At 46.1% G+C, this 20,701-nt stretch overlaps 1 protein-coding gene across 1 annotated transcript in view; it reads left to right on the top strand.

Moving 5' to 3' along the window:
- Positions 1-1,335: 1,335 nt before the first annotated feature.
- FOSL2 (FOS like 2, AP-1 transcription factor subunit) overlaps positions 1,336-20,701 on the top strand; it is a 124,294-nt gene continuing 104,928 nt past the window's right edge. Inside the window, exon 1 of the mRNA XM_068232746.1 lies at positions 1,336-1,459. The gene's annotated coding sequence lies outside the window, so the exon portion shown is untranslated. The remainder of the gene's footprint in view (positions 1,460-20,701) is intronic.

Raw genomic sequence — 20,701 nt, forward strand, 5'->3', positions numbered from 1 at the left:
TGTGTACCCAGCATAATGTCCTACCATATTATTATACTGTATTGTGCGTGGCTGAGGGAGACCTTTCAGGAATCCCCCTCTTGAAAATCCTGGGTTTGCCCCTAGCCAGGGGGTGCCTATACCACGTGACGCTGCCGAACACTCATGGCGTCATTACATGTGGTACTGTCACGTGGAACAGGAACCTCTGACGGCATTGGAAACAAACAAGGGCACAGGAGGAGGCATGCAGTGAACAGCTGAGCCTGCAAACCTCGACCGGGATTGTCCCGACACGGGCACAGGGCAGCTGCAGGGGGCCGATAGAAGCCCCAAGTAAGTTAAACTGGCTTTTTTTTTTTAATTAGTTTAGGTTTCATTTAAAGAAAAACATTTTTTTTGTTACAGCTGATACAAATCCTGCAATACATGTGCAGTGTGTCTACTTCCTGCTTTCATGCAAGCAGACATAATGTTAACACCCTTTGTTTACAAATTGCTGAGGCAGCCAACTGGCACAGCTGAGAGATCATATTGCAGTTCTGATTAGTCACAGATGAGGGGGAATTAGACAGGTTAAACTCTCTAAATACATACAGGTTGCATTTCTCTATGGTTTCAATCTTCTCTGTGCAAGAGTTCAGGTCCACTTCAAATAATGCACATTGCCTGGCTGTCTTGCTGATCCTCTGCCTCCAATACTTTTAGCCAAAGACCATGAACAAGAATTCACATCAGGTGCTCTGACTGAAGCCTGCCTGGATTAACCACATGCTTGTTTAGGTGTGTGATTCAGGCATTACTGCAGCTGAAGAGATCTGCAGGACTGCCAGGCAACGTATATTGTTTAAAAGGAAAAAAATATGGCAGCCACAATCTTCTTCTCAGTTTAAAGCGCACCTGAACTCCGAACTTCTTCTTTGCGCTAAAAGATAAGCAACATCATAATAACCTTTAAATAAAAACACTTCTTTGTAACAGCTAATACAAATCCTGCAATAAAATTGCAGTTTGCCTACTTCCTGCTTTCATGAAAGGATGCATATTCTTAACATCCTGTGCTTACAAATTAGATCTCTGCTGTGACAGTCAGCTGACACAACTGAGAGATCAAATTACAACTTGTGCTTAGTCACAAATAATGGGGAATTAGACAGGCTAAACTAAGTACATACAGGGTGCATTTCTCTATCTTTTTCTACTGTCCTGTGCAAGAGTTCAGGTCCTCTTTAACAAAAACAAGGGAGAGCAGAGAACAGCGTTTTGATTCTCTGTTCATTTTATTGCTCACAGGTGTGAACTGCTTAAAGAAAGGTACGAATTACAAATTTCAATTCGGTGCCCTCTCCAGAAGACACGTCCTGAAGTTCTCCTTGCAGGTTAATAAACTCCGTCTCCAGCAGTCATTATCAGGGCGCCTGGCGTCTGCGGCTGGCAGTATTGGGGTCAATGTACAGGCAGAGAGGCAACATAATTACAGGTGAAGCTGCATATATTTGATAATAACAACTAATTATCTTACAGGTCGTAAACTTCGTCCCGGTTTATCTTCTGGGTTATCGCAACAAAAATAGCTCCTCTGTCTCTCTGAGGATCACATTGTGTGCAAGGATGACTCCTCCCACCGCTATCCAAGGAGGAGGAAACATTTTTTTTTTTAATGTGGTTTATACTTCAGTAAGGGCTTATTCACACGGACGCTTGGCGGCCAGAAGCCGAGTCGTCCTGTCTCGTTCGGGTGCGGCGGTACGGCGAGCGTCTGCTTCCCGTCACGTCAGCGTCTTTCATCCCCGCAAGCCGCGGCGGCTAGGTGACCCTGGACACCATAGGCTTCTAGGGCCGGCTGAAACGACGCGGTAAATCGGGATCGGAACGCCGCATTTGCGCAATCCACGGTAATCGCCGATAACTGCGTGATACTAAACGCTCCCATTCACTTGAATGAGAGCGTTTAGCCAACGTCCGTGTGAACCAGCCCTTAGATTCTTGTGCATCATCCACACGTGTTCTCACCCATTTAGGCCTGGTGCACACCAAAAACCGCTAGCAGATCCGCAAAATGCTAGCAGATTTTGAAACGCTTTTTCTTATTTTTCTATGGCATTTTGCTAGCGTTTTGCGGATTGCTGCAGCGGATTTCAGTATAGTACATTTCATATATTGTTACAGTAAAGATGTTACTGAACAGCTTCTGTAACAAAAACGCCGGCAAAACCGCTCTGAACAGGCGTTTTTCAGAGCGGTTTGCGTTTTTCCTATACTTAACATTGAGGCAGAAACGCATCCAAAATCCAAAAAATGCCTCACCCCGGCATTTTTCGTTTCTGCAAAACGCCTCCCGCTCTGGTGTGCACCACCCCATTGAGATACATTGACCAAGCAGATCCGCAGCCGCAAGCGGCTGCAGAAACGCTGAAAAAGCTGCTCGGTGTGCACCAGGCCTAAGGGCTCGTTTCCACCATAGCGAATCCGCATACGGCGACGAGATGCGGATTCGCTTGTTACACTGAAGTGGCCGGGGCTGTTTCCACATGTGCGGCGTGCGGGAGCGATTTGGCGGCGGGCCAAATCTGCACGACGGGACCCACCGAATTCGCCTGCGTCGGGAATCCGTGCGAATCGCCGCTAATGTATTTAATAGTAAAAACGCATGCGTTTGTTACATGCGTTTTTACCCGTGATTTCGCGTGCGATTTTGCACCTTTTTCAATGTTATTTTGCCCTGGCAGTGTCATGGTTAATTTCGCATGGCACCCTGTCATGCGAAATCGCACGCGAAATCGCGGGTAAAAACGCATGCGGAAACGCCTCCGCATGCGTTTTTACAAGCGTCAGAATGCCGGCGAAATCGCGTCGCAACAGTGGAAACGAGCCCTAAGAGTTTATTTGCTTATGTTGACGCCCACATTCAGGTATTGGGCTCCATTCACAAAAGTGTGCTAAGTGTTAGCACGCCTGCGAAAAGGCCCTTAGCACGTCTAAAGTGCTTTAGGTCGCAGGAAGCTTCACGCGCTCAGTTAGCGCATGCAAAGTTCAGCGCCGCGTGGTGTGTGCGGAGCGGCGCACCGGATGTGCCTATAACGTTGCACCATATGACGTTTCGGGCGCACCCGGTGCGACGTTTTAGGGGCACCCAGTGCAACATTTTCTGCACAACGGCGCGGCTCTAAACTAAAGTAAAAGCTGTCTGCGTGCTAACTACTTAGCACTGTAGTTGGCTTTTAGGCAGGCTAACTAGATTAGCACGCTGTTGTGAATCGAGGCCATAGTGTTTTTATCTGAGGACTGTGAACGAGATGCTAATAATTTCAAGTTGGTGTAAAGCTGATGCTAATTTTAAACAAATTCATGAAGCTAGGTTATGGACCAATCAAACGTAACAGTAGCTGGTGTATTTGGTTGATTCACTTCCACGCTGCATTGATTTGCCTAAATTAGCATCAATTCAGAATTATTAGCACTTCACTTTTTTATATGTATTTCATAGAATATTGTTCTATGCAAAGTGTCACGCATAGCGCAAAGAATTCATAAGCAGAAGAGGTAGTTTTAACATTTAAACCACAGTGGTCCTTTCCATCATAATTAAATTTCATAATAACATACGAAAGTAAGAAATATCTCAATGTAATGGATGGGAATAATGTTTAGGGCTAGGACCCTCTAGGGCAATTTTGGCAGCGTTTTGGGATCACCAATCGTTGGTAATTCCCAAAAATGCTTTGCCAATGAACTGTGGGGAACCCACTAGTGCAATTGCGATTAAAGGGTAATCGCAATCGCAGATAATGCAGCATTTTAACTGTATTTGCGTTCAATACTGTGTATAGTAGCGCTGCAAAATTGCTTTGAGAAGCGATTTTGCAGCGATTTGGGGGGCAAGTGATTAGGAATTTAAGTACATTTAATCATACTTACCGGGTGTCCGTATTTCTGGCTTCTGTCCGTAGCCCCGCCCCCTAACAGAAGAGGTCACAGGTGCTTCTCTGATTGGGGCTACAGACGGAAGGCAGACATCCAACACGCAGAAAGTGTAATAAGGTTTATTTGATTATTTAAAAAAAAAATTGAAAAGCGCTAACAAAGGCGCTGTACAGTTTACTTCTAATCACCGGAAACGTTATTTCAATCTCACTAGGAATCGCTGCACACAGCAATGCGGCGACTGTTAAGTGCTGCTGCAACTCCTAGTAGGTTCCAGGCCTTAGCGCTCGTTCACACTAGGAGCGTTTTCAGCTTTTTTTCAAGCGCAGGCGATTTTTAAAATCGCCCATAAAACGCTGGTGCAATGAATCTCTATGAGAAGGTTCTTATCAGTGTGGTTCGTGCGCTGTGCGTTCAGCAAATGGTGCCTGTGCCATTTTTGGAACGTTTTTGCTATAATGGAAGGTATAGGAAGAGCGCTAAACGCTCACAAAACCGTTTTATGCGGCGATTGCATTCACGTTTTTGTGGGGTACAGCAATAAGACAATACATGAATACAAGAAAAAAACAGATCATGCAGCACAGTATGAGAATCTCAAAACTGCTCTGGCAAAGCACTTAGAAAAGCGTTTTTTTTTTTCAAAAAACGCAGCGCACAGTGGAGTGCCGGAAGGGGGAAAAAAAAGCGCACAAAAATGCAAAATGCTTTTATTTAAGGAGAAAAATACATATATTTACATAGATCTGTACATCAGTCCTGCAAATTGGAATAAATGAGGAAGAAAAGACGGATAGGGGGATTTGGTACCCCCCTCACTAGTGCTCTAAACCCGCAGCTGAACTCTGGTCCCCTACCTTTCATGTCCCCACCTCTCCCTCTAGATTGTTAAGCTACATACTCACGGGGGACAATTGTCCCCCGTAGCATGCGCGCACGCGAACAGGGAGCAATAGCTCCCTGCCGGCGACAGCTGTCCACACGTCTCGCCAGAAAGGCAGAGACGCGGCGGAAGCTGTTAGTGAATGGAGCATCCCCCGGCCGGATGCTCCATTCACTCACGTAGGTCTCCTGTCACTAGCCCGCGTACTCACGCGGGACTAGCGACAGTTCCGGCGAATTCGCGGCGACAGCTGTAGCCGGCGATTGAACATGTCAATCGCCTGGCGACAGCTCCGACGGGCGACAGTTCGGGGCGCGCGCATTATACACACGAGCGACCTGTCGCCGCAACGCGCGCGTGCCACGTGGCTGCGGCGACGGCCGTACCCCGTGTGTATGAGCCTTAAGCCTTCGGGCAGGGTCCTCCTCCTTATGTCTCCTACCTGATCACGCACCTGCATTACTGTGCACCCATGCTATGCATTGAGTGAACTCTACTTGCCTAATCCCCATACTCCCATCCAGTGACTGACTAAGCATTACTTTGTACTCAGACTGTGCTGCGTGATCTGGTTTTCTTGTATTCCTGTATTGTCATATTGCTGTATGTCACCCCTAAATATTGTCTGTAACCTGAACTAATGTCCAGCGCTGCGTAATATGTTAGCACTTTATAAATACAATAAATAAATAAATTTGGTTCCCAAGGAACCCAAAAAAATGTCCAAAAAAGGGATATTTGGGAGCTCTGTAATCTTAGTGCTGGGATTGGGGTCTTCTCACAGACAGATCTGTAATTTACTGTGACGTGTCAGTGATCGCGTGTCCTGTATTCGGAGGGATCAGGTGCGCCATGCGCCCCGCATCCGATGAGCTGGGCCGGGAAGGAAGGGGGCGGATGGCAGGTGCAGAGGCCATGCAGGAACAGACACAATGCCAGGAAACCGCACGGATGCCCGGTCACCACAGAGGATAAACACATCATGCATTATTGGCAGTGTGAAAAGTCACACAATACTCAGCACTTCTCTCCAGGAGGTCATTGTCACATATCTGGGTCACCACAGATGGCCATGGAAGGTGTCAGTCCTCAGGAGGAGCGTACACTATGCCAAATATATTCAGCACAGGAAAATAAGTGTGTATATAACATAGATATGCTGCATCAACCCCAAATGGTCCCAATCACTATGGAATCATAGCTTGTTATTGCTAATTGATGTGTATCATTACTAGAGTTACAGATTACCCAGCATGCTCATGGTGAGCCAGAACTCCTGAGAGTGTGTAAGGGGCTGAAAAAGACCAAAAGGCCTTTTACTAAAATGCTGTGCAAAACAGAAGTTTGCCTTCGTAAAACAGAAGGTACTATATTTGCGATTATTCAGGTTGAAGTGAGCTTATGATGTCTCCCACAATGCATCACTTCTGAATATGCAAATCATCCCTTTGTTCTCTCTGATATAGCTAAACACACCCCCAGGACCACTGGAATGCAGTGATGTGTCAGCTTGTTAAAGTGTACCTGAGATGGGGCCAGAACAAAAAAAATATACATACCTGGGGTTACCTCTAGCCCCCTCCGGCCTGATCACTCCCACGCTATCTTCTGACTCCATGTTCGCCCACAATTGGCACCGGAAAGTCCTCCATTCCAGGGCCAAATGCACATTTTTTTCTTTCTGAAAGAGTTAAATATCAGGTATGTAAGTGGCTGACTCAGTCCTGACTCAGACAGGAAGTGACTACAGTGTGACCCTCACTGATGAGAAACTTTTATCATCAGGCGCCTGTATGCACATGCCTACAGTCACAGTGCCTTATGGTAAATCCAGCGCTGCTCTACCAGGTTAAACTATGTAGTTATGATCTATAACATTATACCTTTTCATATTGTATCAGTATAAATTCTATTACACTCCAAAACTATTTGCTGCCGATGATTTGTAGCTGCGCAGTATACGGAGCCGCGTGATGCCCGTACATCAGTGGGAAGGAGGCGTGGCATCACTCCTCACATGTTGGTCACACAGACCACCCACATTGCTCAGATCCACGGGTCATAAGCAGATGACTCTCTGAGCAATGTTGGTCGGGTCCAGTGTGTACAGAGACCATGTGAGCAGCAGCAGAGAGTGAGGAGGCTGCATTATTATTATTTAGTATTTATCTAGCGGTGACATCTTCCATGGTGCTTTATGTGGACATGGATCCGCTAATCTCTGCTATCAGTCCTGATGGTACAGCCAGGCACCAGATGACCAGTCTCTTCTACAGAGATCTGGACATTGAATGAAAGTTGTGACACTGGGACGGAGGTGCCCCCCAAAAACGTATAAAATGATTAAAAACAGTTTAAAAGACCATACCCACAACAAGGACTAATAAAGTATAGTAGAGAAAAATAATGTATTCAAAACCCTGGACAATGCATTTCATGGCCTTTTATCCGCTTCCCCAGGGTCAATAAAACAAAGAAAAAAGAAGGGAACACCGAGAGCCCAATATAGTGTAGTATGTACAATAATGGGTAATGAGAGGTATATAAATGACAGGGTTACCGTATAGGTAACCACTGTTTAGGCAGGTGAGGAGATTAGACCTGTCCTCACTCAGGATTAAGATGTCGCTCTCTGTAGATAGGGAGAAGAAAAGGGGAATTCAACCCCTCCACCGGGGGTGGATGCTGATATTGTAAGCAGAACAGAGGCGCCAAAAGAATAAAATGTATTAAAAGCTTTAAAATTCCTTCAGGAGGCGGTGGTGGACTCATCTTCCCGAAGTAGACATAATACCGTCAATTTTAATACAAACAAGTTTATTTATATACTCCAATAAACAGTGCAACGCATTTCGCAGGTATATTCCCGCTTCTTCAGGCAATAACAAATAGGAGTACACACAGTACAGTCTCAAGGTCACGATAGGCGCCTCTGGAGTACACACAGTACAGTCTCAAGGTCACGATAAGCGCCTCTGGAGTACACACAGTACAGTCTCAAGGTCACGATAAAGCGCCTCTGGAGTACACACAGTACAGTCTCAAGGTCACGATAAGCGCCTCTGAAGGCGCTTATCGTGACCTTGAGACTGTACTGTGTGCACTGCTATTTGTTATTGCCTGAAGAAGCGGGAATATACCTGCGAAACGCGTTGCACTGTTTATTGGAGTATATAAATAAACTTATTTGTATTAAAATTGACGGTATTATGTCTACTTCGGGGAGAATGTTCAAGCTTTCAATACATTTTATTCTTTTGGAGCCTCTGTTCTCCTTACAATGTAAATGTGAATTGGTTTGGAGGGCCTAGGATAGAATCATGAGGATATTAAGACACTGTTTTATTGATCTGAGGAAGCGGGTGAATGCCAGCAAAACGCGTTGCTCATGGTTTTGAATAAATTACTTTTATCTATTATATTATTCCTCATCTTCTGGTAATTTTTTTCCTTGCCTTTTAAACTGTTTTTAATCATTTGATACATCCTTTGTGGCACCTCTGTCCCAGTGTCACACCTCCAAACTCCCTTTTGGCCTTGTTTTTTAGCTTGGGCAATTTTTACATTTTTCCATCCCTGTTTTTATAATGCGAGCTAATGCAGCACTGAAACAACCCAACCCAACCTTGGTTGTTGGTTCTACCACTTTTAGGCTGAAACCCATGGTTGCCATTTTGCAACCCGGTTTTGTGAGTACTCATTTGTTATCTTTCCTTTAATTATTACTTGATAATAATACACCATATGGGGCTCTGGGTTCTCTTTTGCTTGTGTTTTTAACTTCCTGTGAAAGAAGAACGGGTATTCCAGGCCCCCATCATGGGATGAAAGTTACCAAACATCGAGGCCGATTTATAGTTTTTGAGCCCCTAGGCCAAGTATGTTGTGTCTCCCCATTCTTGTGAAACAGCACCCCTCCAAATTCATATGCAGCCCCCTCTTCCATGTGTACCATCCATGTACAGCAGATCCCTCCCATTCCATGTGCAGCCCCCTCTTCCATGTGTATCATCCATGTACAGCAGATCCCTCCCATTCCATGTACAGCCCCCTCTTCCATGTGTATCATCCATGTACAGCAGATCCCTCCCATTCCATGTACAGCCCCCTTTTCCATGTGTATCATCCATGTACAGCAGCCCCTCCTACACCATGTGCAGTCCCATCTTCCATGTCTATCATCTATGCACAGCCAGAGGCATAGTTAGGGTTTTCAGCGCCCAGGGACAAAAACAGTTTTTGTGCACCCCTCTGGATAATCCTGCGGCCATGAAACATGAATGTGAGAGTGGTCATGGGTGTACAAATGTTCAAATGCTGTTTAGATAGCCAAACGTTCCCCATTCACTATCAGATGTGTCCCCTTTAGATAGCCAGATCTGCCCCCTTCCCCCTTTTACATGGCCAAATGTTCCCCCTTCCTTTGTTCAGGTAGCCAGATGTAACAGCAAAAAACTCACCAGCTACAACGTTCCAGCGATGATGACCTCTCTCCTCTGCAGTGCACCTAGCGTCCTTTCCTTGGTAACAGTGGCGTCTCTTGTCACATAATGTCATTGTTACTAAGGAGAGGACGCTGGGCGTGCTGCAGAGGAGATATGACATTATGGCCGGAACGTAGGAGATGGTGAGACTTCTGTTATAAGCACTGCTCTACAGAGGGAGGGAGAGAAGCGAGGGCACTTTGGGCAGCCAGCAAGCAGCCGCCTCTCCTGCACATGGGGGTGCATGGCCATGCTGAGCGCCCATCATCTTGCTGCGCCTGAGGACACATGTTCCCCCTTGCTCCCCCATAGCTACGCCTCTGTGCACAGCACCTCATTTCTTTCGTGAACAGCTCACTTGAGCATCAGTTTCCCCTTTTCATGTGTTGCTCCCCATCTGCAGCCTTCTCTTTCATATATAGCAACCCCTCTTTCATGTTCAGGTGCCCTCCCATGACAGCAGCCACCCCAGGCCTAGGCCTATGTGGCCTTTCCAAAAATCCGTCTCAGCCAAACATCTTCCAGAAAAAGTAAACCACATTCTTATCACGTTGTGATGAGAGGCTAGGAAGCCCTGTTAGCGCCCGTTGTATTTACAACAGACATGAAAACTTACATGAGGATCATTTTAGAAGAAATCCTACAGTCAAGATACTTTAATGCCGTAAGGCAGATTCTGGGAGAACCTGTTCATGTTAGGTCATGTCGTGTTTTAGGGGAATACCATGCAGGGAAAAGGAAGTGTCACGTCAGTGTACCCCTCTATTCCTTCCCCTGCAGCAAACACACAGACCACAAACATCCTTCTCTGATTATGTCATTCCTTGTTGCAATCTAAAAATAAGAGACCAAGAGGTGATCACATGACCTTAAGTTTTTTTCTCCACAATCTGAAAGCCTCCATGTGCAGAGGGCCACTATGCAGGTCCTAGACACGCCTCCTCTCTCGGCTGCTCCTCCCCCATGCTAGATGCCATCAAGGGTAATGGAAACTTCGTCAACTGACACGGTGCTTTCTTGCTGGGTACAATTACAAGACCATCATTATGGATCATCGAACAGATTCGTGTGGCCAACTGGCCATGGTCCTGTCTGTGTACGAGCCCAGCCACACTGCACAGAAGCAAGACAGCACATTCTTTCGGGGAAGCTCGGAGCCACTCATGCACGGCCTTTTCCTCCATGCACCAGCAACACTGCTACTGCGCAGGCGCGGGCAGACAGTGTGCCTGCGCAGTGCAGCTATGCTCGTTTAATTTCAAAGGTTTTTATTGAGATTTTTGTAAAAAAAACAGGTTATGCAGTAAAGTTGCCCTGTTAGGGCCAAAGTTACATTGACATGTTTTAGGGCTAAAATAAGATGAACATAAAATGAGAATAACGGTGAAGTGGGGTTGACATAACAGAGGAGAGGGGATGTCTGAGACAGAATCAGCAGAGGTAAGTACAATATTGTGCAAGGTTGGATACTCATATTGGGTCTTTATATGGTTAACGCTGTGGTTCTTATTTGTTGTGATTCGGTAAGAGATAGCCAAGGCTGCCAGGTTCTGATAAAGGATAGAGTAGTGTCATTAACGATTGCCAGGAGACGCTCGTTGATGAAAATGTTGTTAATAATTTCTCTAGTTTGGGGTATAGATAGGGATGGTTGGAGCCATTGTCTGGCTATGTGGATTCTGGCAGCCTTGGCTATGTGCTGGGCCAGTCGATGGTGAGGGTATTTCCAACCTTTTGGTTTATGGCCTAGTAAGAGCATGAGCGACGGCTATGCTCGTTTACAGAGCGTGGCCACAGGGTAACAGGGAGCGTGGCCACAGGGTAATCGGAAAAGCCTGTGGAGGATCCAGAGGCTTCCCTCTACTGAGGTAAGTATACATTTTTTGCTTTTTAAAGTAGACCTGAACTCTTGCACGGGACAGAAGGGAAACATAGTGAAATGCACCCTGTATGTATTTAGAGTTTAGCCTGTCTAATAGCCCCTTAATCTGTATCTAGTCACAAGTTGTAATATGATCCTTCAGCGGTGTCAGCTGGCAGCCTCGGCAGAGCAGCTAATATGTAAACACAGGATGTTAACCCTATGCCTGCTTCCATGAAAGCAGGAAGTAGACAAACTGCAGATTTATTGTAGGATTTGTATCAGCTGTAACAAAGAAATGTTTTTCTTTAAAGGTTATTATGCTGTTGCTTATCTTTTAGAGCAGAGAGGAAGTTCTGAGTTCAGGCCTGCTTTAAAGTTACATAAAAAAAAAAATGAAAGCTGAATCAAGGGGTTTCATTGTGAAATGTATGCCTTTGTTTCCATGATATTTTCTATAGCATGTAGACTTTTGTTACCGTAAACCTGTTGATAGCAGCACTGCATAGGAAATCCACCGCAACTGGCGCAGCCGCGGCCCAGCAACAGCAATTCCAGCTTTGATCTGCAGTCAGGTAAATGGTGTGACGCCTCGTCAGGGCTGCGTGACAACGCTAATCGCCCTAAATGACCTGAAATTGTGCTGATTGGGCGTCTCAGCTGCAGGTGAGGAGGGAGTAAATGAGACATAATGTCAGATGTCACACCTGGGATAAAGATATTAAAAGAGAATAATCGTCTCGCAGGATCTCCCGCTGCCATTAACACAAAGACGTTCAGCATATTAGTGTCAGGACACAAAGCCAGAGTTATGGATGCTTACAGGTGAGGTCGGGGAAGGTATTATGGCGCCACGCGGTTTATTTAAAGGAGAGGTCCGTATTCCCTTCAGAACAGATTTTACGCCTCTGTCGGCTCAGCCGGAAATATCACAGAACCATCGCTCAGATTACCGCCGAGACTGGCAAAACGCGCCAAAAAAGTCTTCACCTTCAGGCTGATTTCACATATGATATAGCGTGAAATGCTGCGTTTGATGTAAATGTTGTGTGCGTTTTTGGTGCGTTCGCGATACATTTTTCATGCATTTTGTGTGCGTTTTAATGCGTTTGCGGTTTGCATATACATAACACATATGCGTTTTGTATGCGTTTTCCATGCAGTTTTATATTTTGATTTATGCAAATCACTTGGAAGACAACAGGAAGCGAAAATACAATAAAAAAAAATATGTTGGGGAAAAAACGCATATAAAAGCGCATAGAAAGCGCATGAAAAACGCATACCATTGCATTTCCATTGATTTTCATTATGTGCGATTTAGCAGCATTCCTGCATATTATGCAACAAAACCAGCGTTTTCAAAAACGCAGCTTTAAAAACACATGCATTTTTATAGGCGTTTTTTCCTGCGGCCCATACACTTTCGTTAGAGGCAAAAACGCAGTGTTTTCCATAATGCTAGCGTTTCTGCTATGTGTGCACCCAGCCTCCATATTATGAAGTACTCTGTGGTCTTCTCAAAGCTGACAAACACACCCTTATAGTTCCATAGCAAAGGCAAAATAAACCCCCAAAACAACAGTTTAACCATCTTTCAGGAGTTATTCACAGAGGAACGTTGCAGTGCTGTGTTTCATAACGCAGCTTACCGTACTGCAATGAAGAGCATATGCAACGTTCACAGTGCAACGTTAGAGTTTCATTGTAACATACAGCGTTATGGTAACGCACTGCTGCAGTACGTTACCTCTAAACGCACATGTTACCAGGTACAGGAAAGCATACTTTTCATTGCTTGTATGCTTTACTGTACCTACTGTATGCGATGGTAACGCATTTGCGTTACCACTTTTTTGTTGCGTTGCGTTGTAATGTTGCTTTGCACATTCACAACACAACGTCCCTCTGTAAATGTAAAGTACAACCAGGCCCGGATGTACCTCACAGGAGCCTATAGGCACAGATGTCCTGGCACCTAGACTTTGCCCTCCATGAACCTACAAACTCCCGCCAAACCGCACCGCAAGTGTGCTGGCTGTCACAGCTGTCACTTCTCCCTTACTTCCCTTGCTCCTCATAGGTAGCGACAGGTACCCCTAAGTATTAGGTAGCCAGTATGGTACGCTCAATATTAAGTAGCTAGAGGTGCCCCTGACTGAAGGCATATGTCAGTGGAATGCTGAGAGCAGGGTGAGTAACCTCTCATTTACACTCTAATCAGGACTCTGCATAGAGAAGGAGGGAGGGAGGTGCTCGGGGAGGGGAGTGAGCCGCCATTCCATCTTCAGGCGTCTCTAGGCACGTGCCCACCTTGCCTTATGGTAAATCCGGCCCTGAGTACAACTTTAAAATGCTGGCTGTTTAAAGTGGACCACAACTCAGAACTTCCTCTCTGCTCTAAAAGATTAGCTACAGCACAAAAACTAATAAAGATAATATCCTGTGTTTACAAATTAGCTGCTCTGCTAAGGCAGCCAGCTGACACACTTGACAGATGTACCCTAAATAATTCTTGTTTATTTTCCATAAAAGGCCTTTTGTCTTCTTTTTTTTTTTTTTGTATAGCGTTGCAGTTACACTGTGCGGTTGGTGAGATGGAAATTATTGTGGAGTTTGGGGAACCTTGACTGTTCCTTAGCAACCGTCTATCCTCCAGCGGTTGCCGTGGAGGAGGGCAGTTGGGTCTCCTGTGTGCCGAGTGTGGCTTCAACATGACAGCGTTTCCAGTTCTCATTTCCTGCACCGGCTGGCCTTAGCTTTCCAGCGCATGTTTCTGTCCCCGCTAATAAACAATGATGAGAAGTCTGCTCACCCCGCCAGATGTCACATACACACATTGTTTCCCTATCAGACACATGACTGCAGATCACAGGAACATTCTGACACTAGGCACTACTGCCCTGCTCTGCATGGATTGGATTGGACATGACAATATACAGACCAATCAGCGTGTGGACACAGATAAAAGAGCAGTCACATACGTACATGGGGAAAGGCGTCCGGTAGTTTGGGTGTCAGGTGCAGCCAATAGGACAATATTAGTATGTTACCGGTATTCTGCTATGGCTTCCCTAATCTAACTCTCACATTACTTCTCCCCAACCTATGCCTAATAATAGCTTAACGAGGAACTCCAGTGAAAATAACATAATGAACAAAAGTGCTTCATTTTTACAATAATTATGTATAAATTATTTAGTCAGTGTTTGCCCATTGTAAAATCTTTCCTCTCCCTGATTTACATTCTGACATTTATCATATGGTGACATTTTTACTGCTGGCAGGTGATGTCAGTGGAAAGAGATGATGCATTTTTTGGCAGTTGTAAACAGCTGTTATTTCCCACAATGCAACAAAGTTTACAGACAGGACACTGTCAGGACCATGGTCCTGACATCACACTGTGGGAGTGGTTTCACCACAATATCAGCAATTCAGAGCCCCCTGATGATCTGTTTGAGAAAAGGAAAAGATTTCTCACAGGAAAGGGAGTATCAGCTACTGATTGGGATGAAGTTCAATTCTTGGTCACGGTTTTTCTTTAACACCTAACACTAATTTACCCCACCTATGGCTAACACTAACCCCCTATCTAAACCTACCACTACCCCTTACTCCTAACACTAAACCCTCTACCTACACCTAACACTAACTCCCGCCACTTTCTCCTAACACTTATCGACACCTAACACTAACCCCTACACCTAACACTAACCTACACCTAACATTAACTCCCACCCACCTACAGCTAACACTAGCCCCCAACCACTAGCCATCCTACCTAACACTGACCGACACCTAACACCAACCCCCCTCCCCCCCCCACACACACACCTACGCCTAACACTAACCTACACCTAACACTAACCCCCCCCCCCCCCCCACACACACACACACACCTATGCCTAACACTACCCTACACCTAACACTAACCCCACCCACACACACACACATCTACAGCTAACACTAGACCCCTACCACTAGCCACCCTATCTAAACCTAACACTATCTTCCTACACCTAACACTAACCCCCTCCCCACCTACACCTAACACTACCTATCGACACCTAACACGCCTACACCTAACACTAACCTACACCTAACATTAACTCCCACCCACCTACAGCTAACACTAGCCCCCAACCACTAGCCATCCTACCTAACATTGACCGACACCTAACACCAACCCCCCCTTACCCCCACACACACCTACGCCTAACACTAACCTACACCTAACACTAACCCCCCCACACACACACACCTATGCCTAACACTACCCTACACCTAACACTAACCCCACCCACACACACACATCTACAGCTAACACTAGACCCCTACCACTAGCCACCCTATCTAAACCTAACACTATCTCCCTACACCTAACACTAATCCCCTCCCCACCTACACCTAACACTACCTATCGACACCTAACACTAACCCCTACACCTAACACTAACCTACACCTAACATTAACTCCCACCCACCTACAGCTAACACTAGCCCCCAACCACTAGCCATCCTACCTAACACTGACCGACACCTAACACCAACCCGCCCCCCCCCCCCCCCCACACACACACACACCTACGCCTAACACTAACCTACACCTAACACTAACCCCACACACACACACCTATGCCTAACACTAACCTACACCTAACACTAACCCCACACACACACCTATGCCTAACACTAACCTACACCTAACACTAACCCCACCCACACACACACACACATCTACAACTAACACTAGACCCCTACCACTAGCCACCCTATCTAAACCTAACACTATCTCCCTACACCTAACACTAACCCCCTCCCCACCTACACCTAACACTACCCATCCTTCATCTAACACTAACCCCCTACCTACTCCTAACACTAACCTTTTCCCACCCATGGCTCACATTACCCCTCCACCTAAGCCTAATTAATTTCCTTAGATGAGTGACCCTGAACCAAAAAAATAAAAAGCCCAGTGTAAAGGATCGCGGAGACACCGCCGCGGGGTCTGGCAGTGGGGCGGCTGTTTCCGCGTTCAGACCGGCGGTTTCCGCACAACAGCATGTGTCTGGTGTGTCTGAGCCTAGTAGTGCACACAGATGGAGAGCTACGCGAGCGCGCGTTAGGAGGCAGGACCTTTATGCCAATAGGAGAGGGATCAGCTGATCAGGACTGTCAGCTGATCCCAGCGCAGGGAGTGATTGGCTGAGTGGGGCTGGGCGACGCTGAGGAGCGCTGCACTATATATACTTCTTGCCTGTCAGTTGCTGGTTGTCTACCGTTGCGAATACTAACGTGTGAGCACTCAGACCAGTCAGATCCCACAGTGTGTTAGAACCAGGAGGACCTGGGAATTCACACTGAGCCAGATTACTATTGTGTTATATGTTAGTACAGTTCCAGGGTGTTGAGACCACGGAGCTCACACCCAAGCTTAGGGATACTGTGTCATTGTTGTGTTATACTATAGACCAGTTCCAGGGTGTTGAGACCACGGACCTCACTCCCAAGCTTAGGGATATTGTGTCATTGCTGAAGTTATACTTTAGACCAGTTCCGGGGTGTTGTGACCAAGGACCTCACACCCAAGCTTAGGGACTCTGTGTTTATACTGTGTTATACTCTAGACTAGTTCCCAGGTGTTGAAATCAAGGAGCTCGCATCCCAGTCTAGGATACTGTTATATTTATATGTTATGGCTATTTGCTCTGTCGACCTTTCTCTTGCCTTCTGATTCGGTACCTCTGCATATCTGTCTATCTGTTGCCAGACCCTGCCTGTACCCGGTTACCGAATCAGTCTTCTGTCTCTGTACCTCATCTGCTCGTGTGTTGCCGACCTGGCCTGCCCGACCATCCTAGCTGTCACTCCCCCTGAATGTACAGCTTTTCAGTATTAGCAGTGACACCATTCCACCAGGTGTCAGCTGCAACCAGGACTCTCGCACCTCAGAGAGCCCGGTCTGTTAGCAGCCAGTAGTCACCTCCTTTGGCTGCAGTACAGTTCACCATCTAATACTGTTATCCCTGGTCACCAGGTCCTCACTATCTAGAGATAGTGTCTGCACCGCTCAGGGCCACCTGCCCCTCAGGTGGCTCTTGGCCGAGTTACTTATATCTCCCGCTCCTCGGGAGATAGCCTACAGTTCATCTATCACATTACTCATTAGGTGTCCAGAGGTTAGTGATACCTGTATTATTGGTGATTCTGCAGATCATCCATAATCAGGTATACATCTGTATTGTTGATGATTCTGCAGATCATCAACGATCAGATTCTCTCTGTGTGCTGACACCGATCGTTACACCCAGGCAACAGAGACAGAGCAGAATCACAGGATACCTAGGCCCATATGCTGTTAACTTTTTCTCCTTAGTTTTCTCCAAGATGAAAACTTCACACCTTGTCAATAAAATGCCTTTGAAACCAACAGCAAACAAGAAAATAATCAAAATAAAACTGATTTTTTTCATCTACTTTTTGACACTTTTTTCAATTGCAAAGTTCTGAAAAAAAGTATTTTAAAGAGAAGGTGGAAGTATATCCTAGGAGAAAAGTCAGGAGGAAAAGTGAATTGAATAGGGGCCCTATGGGGCTGATGGACAAAATAACGCACATTACCATAGCAACGGTCACGCTACTTGAGTACCACGGGTCGCACTAATAGCGTAACTCATGATACACACTGCCGGTTTTAAGAGTAATATTGCCATGTGCTGTCTGTGCAAGGTAATATTACCACTATATTGTGCATCAGCCCCCTAGAGAGAAAACTGCAGCTCTAAAGAATCAGCAGTGACAGAGACGGAAGCAGGTGTCATACAGCTAAGAAAAAAGGAGAGTAAAGGGAGCTGGTTTCCTACTGGTCAGTGCAACCTTCTATCATGTTAAGGGACCAATATGGAGACATGAATGGCCAAAGGGGAGGGACTTCTTCCTGTAATACTTAAAGAGACGCTGTATTAAAAAAAAGGGTCCCTGGGGGGGTACTTACCTCAGGAGAGGGAAGCCTCTGCATCCGATTGAAGCTTTCCCATCCTCCTACGTACCACGGTGGTCCCGCTGGGCCACTAAGAAGCCACAGCCGACAATCTGTCAGGCTGTGGCGCAGACACAGTAGCGCCTGCAATATTTACCTTCCCCAGCGCAGGCGCAGCTGCGACTCTCGGCTCGGTTCAGGCAGAAATAGCCGATCCCAGTTGGGTCCGCTTTACTGCGCAGGCGCAAGTTGCCTGCGTAGTAGAGCGGATACGACTGGGATCGGCTATTTCCATCTGATCCTGAGCCGAGAGCCGCTGTTGCGTCTGCGTTGGAACCGGGGAAGGTATATTTACATGGCCACCGTTTGGAGCAGCCTAGCGAGATCACCGTGAGATGGAGGAGGACGGGGGAAGCCTCAATCGGATCCAGCGGCTTCCCCCTCCCAAGGTAAATACCCCCCAGGGGTCCTTTGTTTTGGAGCAGGTTTTCCTTAAATGACAGCTGAAGTGAGAGTGATATGGAAGCTGCCATAATTTATTTTTTTTTACCAGTTGCCTGGCTGTCCTGCTGATCCTCTGCCTCTAATACTTATCCATAGAACATGAACAAGCATGCAGCAGATCAGGTGTTTCTGACATTATTGTCAAATCTGGCTGGCTTAATTAGTCACATACTTGTTTCAGGTGTTTGATGCAGACACTACTGCAGCCAAGGAGATCGGTCAGCAGGAGAGCCAGGCAACCAGCATTGTTTAAAAGGAAATAAATATGGCAGCCTCCATATCCCTCTCACTTCAGGTGTCCTTTAAAACTCACTGAATCCGGGATATTGCCTTGCTTTATAAGCCAGAAAACTTAAATGATATCGGTACCATTAGATGCGCTCCCTTCTTTTTATTTTTCACTCAGGATGATGGAATATGTGGGCAGTCTGTACTCCAAATGAGACTACAGATTACTGTCTCATAAAGAAATGCTGTGCGGTTTCCTTTTTTAAACACACATTTCTTTTTAATTTTTTCCAGCCAATGACTTTGTAAAGGACTCATTTTTTTTAAAGGTGTTTATTATTACAAATGTCACCTCGGTTGAACTCTCAGACTTATGACACTCTGGGAAGTAATCCGTCCTTCAGATGAATCACTCTTGCCCTCTTCTTCACCTGTGAAGTCATTTCTGTTTATGTGGTAACTAACACTGAATTAGATTTATGAAAAAGCAATATTAAATCATTGGCACTCGTCAGTGATTATGTGTACAAAACCTATTGCATGAATTATTACGGTATATCATTGGTGTCAAACTGAAATACACAGTGGACCAAGTCGTGGGCCAACCTTGATGTCTAGTGGCCCCTCTCCCTTCCCTATAGAATTCCCTAATGTCTAAAGCCTGGTACACACCATGCAATTTCCTGTCAGATAGATGGGTCAAATAGATCATTTCCGACAGGTCCGCTCTGATTTCCAATTGTTTTTCTGATTGATTTGCATAGAAGTGGTCAGAAAATCTTTCGGAAATTATCGACCCATCTATCTGATGGGAAATTGCATGGTGTGTACCAGGCATAATGGCCCCCCTTCCATCCCTTATACAGTTCCCTGGTGTCTAATGGTCCACCTCCGCTAGAGTTTCCAGGTGCCTAGTGGCTCCCCTCTCTTGTCTATACAGTTCCCTGGTGTCTAGTGGCCCCCTTGCCTCCCTAATATATTACCCTAGTGTCTAATGGCCCCTTCCCTCACCTATACAGTTACCTAGTGTATAGTGACCCCCCCTACCCTATACAGTTCCCTCGTGACTAGTGGCCCCTTTACCTTCACCATGTGTCTTCATAATTTTCTCAGCTAATCTGATAAAATGATCGATTCAACGGTTACCTCAAAAAAATTCATAGAGGAGGCGTCCGTGTAAACGTTTCCACAATTTGGGCACTGGGTATTGCTGTTATTTGGATATCATTTGAATATACAGAATATATATTTAACAGCTCAGCATCTGTAATTTGAATACAGCTATTGCTGTTACTTTATAATGCTATGCCGCCCCCCCCCCCCCAACTACGCCTAATACTAACCTTCAAACACCCCCACCTACGCCTCTACCCCAGCGCCGCAGATGATAACAGTAGTTAAGGTGCCTACGCACCTGCGATTGATGTCGCTCATTGGGGGATTGGTACCCGATCCCCTTCTGCAACATCGTTAGGCCGGCCAGTACAGACGTGTGTAGCTGATGATGCATACTGTAGCTATGTGGGGAAGGGGCGGTATGCAAAAAGACACCGTAGTGGCTCGCGAATTACATCATGCGGTGGGCAGGGTAGCTGCGTCTTCAATCAAGTTGGCTGCCTATCGGGTGAGTAGATATGCCGGGCAGATCGCTTGGGGTTGGCAGCCAGGGGTCACCGTACACGCGCTTGATTGTCGGCTGAGGCGGTCGTTATCGGCTTTAGTCAAGCATGTATACGAGGCTTTAGCTATACATATAGCTGACACCGCTAGTAAGTTATATGTGCGATGCAAATGTCCATTGTGGTCTAATTGTCCTAGTACCATCATAGAAAGAAAGGGGGGGGGGGGGGGCC

The sequence above is a fragment of the Hyperolius riggenbachi genome, chromosome 4, assembly GCF_040937935.1.
Source record: "Hyperolius riggenbachi isolate aHypRig1 chromosome 4, aHypRig1.pri, whole genome shotgun sequence".
Lineage (NCBI taxonomy): Eukaryota > Metazoa > Chordata > Amphibia > Anura > Hyperoliidae > Hyperolius > Hyperolius riggenbachi.